At 43.0% G+C, this 5,385-nt stretch overlaps 1 long non-coding RNA gene across 1 annotated transcript; it reads left to right on the top strand.

The window, feature by feature from the left end:
* The first annotated feature begins 2,502 nt into the window (after window positions 1-2,502).
* LOC144318408 (uncharacterized) lies at window positions 2,503-5,385 on the top strand. Its single transcript, XR_013384299.1, has 2 exons — window positions 2,503-3,401; window positions 3,715-5,385. It is a non-coding gene; the product is annotated as an uncharacterized LOC144318408 (long non-coding RNA).

Genomic DNA, 5,385 nt, shown 5'->3' with positions numbered 1-5,385 from the left:
TAAATGAAACGAAAAACAAAACCGTAAGTGGGGTACACTTCTTGGATCCAGTTAGCAGAGAAAAGACTGTCCTTATTCATGTGCCTGTATTCCTCCTACTTCAATGTCTGTGTCTCAGAAAGTACAGGGCCACTATACTTAGTCCAGCTTGGATTCACTTCTCCAGATGGTTAAGTTTAATGTCAGGACCCATAAAAAAATCTGCCTCTGATACTGTTGGATACACTTTTAGATTTATAACAGATATTGCACTTCTAAATATTACATGGTTGTATTTTGCAAGATGAGTTCATACAACCCGGCTAGCAATTATATTTTTCTAGCTACACTTCTAGCTTGATGTGGCCATGTGATTAAGTTCTATATATAATATGAACATAAGTATACGTATGTCACTTGTGGATATGGGCCACAGAACTCTGAAACTGTACTCCACAAATCTCTTTTCTTTCTTATTGTCTGGGTCACAGATGTGGCAGCAGTCAAGCTTTGATCTTGCAGATGAAAACAATGACTTAGTACAAAACAACAAGATGCAAGGAACCTGCATCCCTGAACCATCTTGTGGAGCAATGTTTCCATTCAAGCCAAGAGTAGAAGGACTGTAACATGCCTTCTAAGCTGTACCCAGAGCCTCCTGAATAAGCATTTTCAGGTATCCCTTCTCCAATTCTCCTTCTTCCCCTGCCATCAGAGTGATAGACCTCAAGCACAGCTCTGTACATCCTAATAATCTTCAAGACTATCTGCCCTTGGAATAAAGCCTATGACTGAGGTTGCAATTGATCCTTCAACTTCATCCTCGAAGAGTCCATTGGCTATGGTGGACTTTGGCTGATTTGTAGCATTTACTCATGACCATTGCACATTTGCTCATTCCCTTCCTTTGCTTTAAAATACAATTCATCCTATCTCTCTTTGATGAAATCAGAGTCATCCTTCCAGATCCCAGCAGAAATGGTACCTTCTTGTGAAGCCATCTATAATTTCTCCAAGTAGAATTGTTGCTTTTAAAGAGATCCAAATATTTCCTTTCTAACATTATTTTAGCACTGATCACTTCTCATTTTATTTACAGTATCTGCGCTTCAAGGTACAGTCTCACCAAGAGTTAGAACTTCGGTCATTTTAAAATATCCATTAACAATGGGTCCCCTCACGATTTATGTGCATTAGTAAAATGTGCCCTCAAGTGTTGCTGGGAAAAAAAAAAAAAAAAACCTCATTGCCCAATTTGAATAATCTCAAGTAAAGACAACTAAAAAAATCAATAATCTAATTTCAACATGATATTACATAAGAAGAGTACAGTTTCACATTCAATATTAGGAAGGACAGTATACAAACTCAGTTTAAGCTCAACTTTCCAATAAAAATGTGATTAATGGCATTATGTAATAAATCAAAGGAAAAAGAGATTTTTAAAACTCCAATATGAAATTCTACTCATACGGTGGGTTACACTGTTATGACACAGGTTTGTCATATTAGGAACTTAAAAAAGCTATGAAAGTGAATCTTTAATACATAAACATCAGTACTTAGTTTTTAGCTCATTATTGTCACAATTTCACAAAAATATATCAGCGAAATTGGGTAAGATCCTTAATATCTTCCCAATTCACTCAGAACATTCTGGACATAGGAAAACAGCTGATGAACAAGAGACCAACCGTTCTAGCAAAACAGTTTCTACCTATATTCATCCAAAAGACAACAAGATGTCATAAAAGAGTAACTTAATTTCAATTCTTGTTCTGTTGCTCAGTATCAGGGAATAAAACTGTAAGATGCATTAAAATGGTTCATCTATATGCCTTAACTCTGTATGCCAGAATTACTGCTCAAACCGAAATTCAAATATGATAGGAAGTGCCCTAACTCAGTGCCCAGTAAAAACTGGAAACTAGGATAAAATGTTGGTTGCATTTGTCAGCTTTTAAAAATATTGCTGAAGATTCACTTGCTCGTTTTTAATATTTACTTTTGAGTCATTGTTTAACCTAAAGCAGAATCCCGAATTACACCAGCTCCACGGTATCAAAACCCATATGTACCTCAGAAAAAGCAGAGTAAAAATCAAGAAAAATATGCAACAGAATCCTGGTGACTGTCTCTGGACTATACCAGTCTTATACATACGTCACATATATCATCCTATAATGCTTATGTATGTATTTTTATTATGAAAAGTATCCGTGTTAACTACAAGAGTACTTTTTAAAACTACCTGTGAGAAAGGAAAGTAAAAGAAATGAGTTATAATATAAATATTACCCCAAAACTCCACACTAACCCATTCAAGCAAACCAACCAAGCAGCCCCAAAGCTGTCCCCGCATCCCCGCATCCGCGCCCGTGCCCGCTCCCTCTCCCTCTCCCTCCCGCAGAGGCCGCGGAGCCCACTGCGCAGGCGCCTCCCGCCCGGCCTCCCGGCCCGCAGGGCGCAGGCGCAAGAACCGCGCGCAGCCGTGCACCTGCCCGCGCCCCGTCCCCCGCGCCCCGTCCCCCGCGCCCGGCTCTCGGGTCTCCGCCCCACAAGCCAAAATCTCCGCCACGGGAGCCGCCGACCATGCGTCTGCTTTCGATTTCGGGCGCCCGCCCCCGCCGTGCGGGGCTGCAATACACGGCGGGCTCCCGCCTCCAAGGGGATCGGGGATCGGGCGGTTTCCCGGGAAGCCCGGGGCAGCGGAGCACGCGGAGCACGCGAGGGTGGAACGAGGGGCGTCCGAGAGCCTGTCCCCGACTGCGGCGCCCGCGCCACGTTGAGGGCGCTCCTAACTTGGTTTCGCGTGCACGTTTCGGTTAACGTGCAGGAACAGCAGAGGCCCGCGGGCAGCGGGAGGGAGGCGGGTGCGGGGGCCTGAAGGGTCCCGAGAGGTGCCCCCACCCCCACCCCCGCCCCTGGGGTCCGCGGGGAGCCCCGCACGGGGGAAGGCCCGGTGCCTGCCCGCCCGGCGGCGGAAGCGGGCCGAAGCCTCCCCCCACCTCGCAGGAGAGGGGCGCTGGGCGGGGTCGCTGAATGTGTATGTGACTCAGAGCTTTTTACTTTTTTTTTTTTAATTTTTATTTATTTATGATAGTCACAGAGAGAGAGAGAGAGAGAGAGAGAGAGAGACAGGCAGAGGGAGAAGCAGGCTCCATGCAGGGAACCCGACGTGGGATTCGATCCCGGGTCTCCAGGATCGCGCCCTGGGCCAAAGGCAGGCGCCAAACCGCTGCGCCACCCAGGGATCCCCAGAGCTTTTTACTTGTATTCGGAGTTCTACAATTCCATTCGAATGTTCTTTGAGTATACAAGCCGCGCAGCCTGCCCCTGCCGGGCGCCTGGGAAACAGCCAGGATGGCCCTTGTCATCCCCCCCCCCCCCCGCCCCGCCCCCGACCGCTTAAATCCCGGAAGGTGATTTCTGGCTTATTTTGTATTAAGTATATTTCATTTCATAGACTCTACAAAGCTGCATTATGTGGAACAATTCAGTCTCGTTTACACTAACCAAATATAAAGTTTACTTATGTTTATTTATCACGCACTTTGAAAATACATGGTCCATGCACAAACTACATCAAGAATGACCTGTGGCAGTTGTTGCCAATACGGACCGGGGACATTTTTAATCATCGCCCTAGATGATTCTTATGGACAACTTTTCAGGAAACTGTTGATTGTCTACAGATGTAATAGAATGACCTCATTCTACTTGTTTCATTTGTAGTTAAAAGCTTCTTTGCTTGGAGATCTCAGCCCTCCTTTGCAGGAAAAACGAAAATAAGCAACCAACCAACGAAACAAAAGCAAACCTCCAATTTTGTAAGCTCATTACTCCTTCCCAAAGCTTTCTGAAATATCAACTCTAAGAACTCTTCAACTTTTCCTGCTTCTAACAGACCAAGAAAAGACTCATGTTTTACTCCATACTACTCCCTCAACAGCTAATGTAAAATCAGATATGTTGTTCGGAGGAAGTCTGTTAAACAATGTTTTGTTTTGTTTCTGACAAAAGGATTTTCAGTTTATCTAGATTTCTTGGTATTTTACAGCTTACAGGAGCTTATTGACATATGAACTCATTGTCTCACTTGCTTATTGGAGAAACTATATATTAATTCTGGGAATTTAAAAATAATTTATTAAGAAACTATTTGGCATTAACCAGTACAACAATGAAATCAAGAAAGAATAACTGTTTTACCCATAATATTGATAAGAACATTGAGGCTTGCAGAGGTAAGATCCTTTTTCAAGCTCTCATAGGCAGCGATTTGAACTGAACGTTTGAACTCTGACAGCCTGACCCTAGAATGCATGTTGTGACAGCCCTAGATGGCACTGGGTTCTTCTTACCCGCACCCTCCAGGGGTGCCCTCCCAGTCAGCACTTGCTGGTAACTCTCTCCTGCCTGCTCTTCCTCTTGACAGGATGTGCCTTCTCTTTACTTGAGAGAGCACCACATTCTTTATCTCTTCTCTAAAGATCACTTCTCCACCCAACCTGCCTCCAAAGCCAAAGATTTACTAAATGTGTCCTCAACAAGGTCACAGATCACCTTCATTTTGTCTGTTTTTCAGAATACTCTCCATATAAGTTCAACTCCCAATATGCTGCTATAACCTCATTTCCTGCTCATTTTCTCCAGAGCACTTCCCACCACCTAACATGCACATATTTCTGGTTTCCTAGTTCTTCATGAGGCAGAGGTTTGTATTCATTTTTTTTGAATCCTGGGTACTGAGCATCTAGAACAATGCCCAGCACATAGCAAGTACTCAGCGTGTATTCGTTGATGTAATACATCATGACAAACTTAATGATATATCTGGTCCTTCGATGTGAATTGTCTGAATATATTTAATATTGTTGATCACTGCCTCCTTCTTGACACCCACTCATCCTAGGCTTCTGAGGCATGTTCTCCTGGAACTCCTAGAACCTTCTCTGACTACTCCTTCTCATTTTCCCTCATGTCTTTTTCTGTTTGTAATAATACTGAAAATATTAGTGTCCTCAGGGCTCCATCATCAATCCTTTGCTTTTCTCATTCTAATTCTGTGCATCCTCTGAGCAAAATTATAAGGACATTCCTATAGTTTCCATGCATAAACTACAGTCTTACAGATATACAATGAATGTGTATCTAACTTTCCAGGCAGAACTTTTTCCTGAGCTGCACATCAGGTCAAGGTAGCAATGTTTACTTGTTATCCTGTATGTACTGAGAATTAGCTTCTTACTGAGATGAGAACTTACTATCAGAACATACAAATGAGCATGATAAACTGTAAATTATTTTCAAGCAGGAGATACCTGTATTCAGGGCTATACAATTCCATTTGAATGTTCTTTGAATATACAAGTAATTAAACACATCCAGAAAAAAATTCAACAA

The sequence above is a fragment of the Canis aureus genome, chromosome 8 (genome assembly GCF_053574225.1).
Source record: "Canis aureus isolate CA01 chromosome 8, VMU_Caureus_v.1.0, whole genome shotgun sequence".
NCBI classification, from domain to species: domain Eukaryota; kingdom Metazoa; phylum Chordata; class Mammalia; order Carnivora; family Canidae; genus Canis; species Canis aureus.
This window is presented reverse-complemented; position numbering and strand designations above follow the sequence as displayed.